Genomic DNA, 996 nt, shown 5'->3' with positions numbered 1-996 from the left:
GAGGAGAACCTGTCGGATTTACTTGTCAACCGAACACTGGACTCCTAGGGAATGGACCGTCTTAGCGGAACTTCCAGGCCATTTGGGCCAATATAATAAGGCTGGGCCGGCGCCACTCGACCACTTACGCCACTCCTAGTTCAGATGAAATCTATGACTCTGAAACATAAAGTTCGTCTCCCCTTTCCCCAAGTAGGAACTTCTTGATACGACTCCACCAAGAAGTCGTATCTAGTTGGAAAGAAAAACTCACCGATATTTCCCAGGTGATGCCTGTTAATGGATTAACTTATTCCAAGAATTTTACTTCCCGAGTGTTGGGTAAGTAATCAAAAACTCTTTTATCAAAACAACAACCTTGTTGCGAATATAAGAATACAACACGGAGCCGGATCCCACATATTTTTGAGCGAGTATTTAAATCCCCTTCGAAAGGAAGATCTTAAATTTGAAGACTCGAAAACATTTTTAAGAATGTTTGGAGTAATGTTGATTTAATAAAATAAATCAGTCCCGATATATTAGAAAATATCTGAATATTATTATTTAAATAATATTCCCACAAGGATAATCCTTATAAAAATAATTGAAGTAGAAGTTTTAAAACTTATACTTGAATTGAATAATAAATAACCAAAGATATACTTATACGAAAGTACGATCTTTATTTGAATAATCGAAAATAAGTTTGATTATCGAAACATTATTCTTTAATAAAATAAAGAATATTATTTAGTAAAATAAGTGGAGTCATAAGTCCTCAAATAAATATTCAAAATAATATTCATTAAATAAAATGAGTGAAGTCATAAGTCCTCGAATGAATATTCAAAATAATATTCATTAAATAAAATGAGCGGAGTCATAAGTCCTCGAATAAATATTCAAAATAATATTCATTAGATAAAATAAAGTTATCGAATAAACCTTATTCGATTAATAGCTTTGAAAACTATTTATATATATACATATTCTATACTCGTGAACATCAACTCC

Source organism: Apium graveolens, chromosome 6 (assembly GCF_009905375.1).
Source record: "Apium graveolens cultivar Ventura chromosome 6, ASM990537v1, whole genome shotgun sequence".
Taxonomy (NCBI): domain Eukaryota; kingdom Viridiplantae; phylum Streptophyta; class Magnoliopsida; order Apiales; family Apiaceae; genus Apium; species Apium graveolens.
This window is presented reverse-complemented; position numbering follows the sequence as displayed.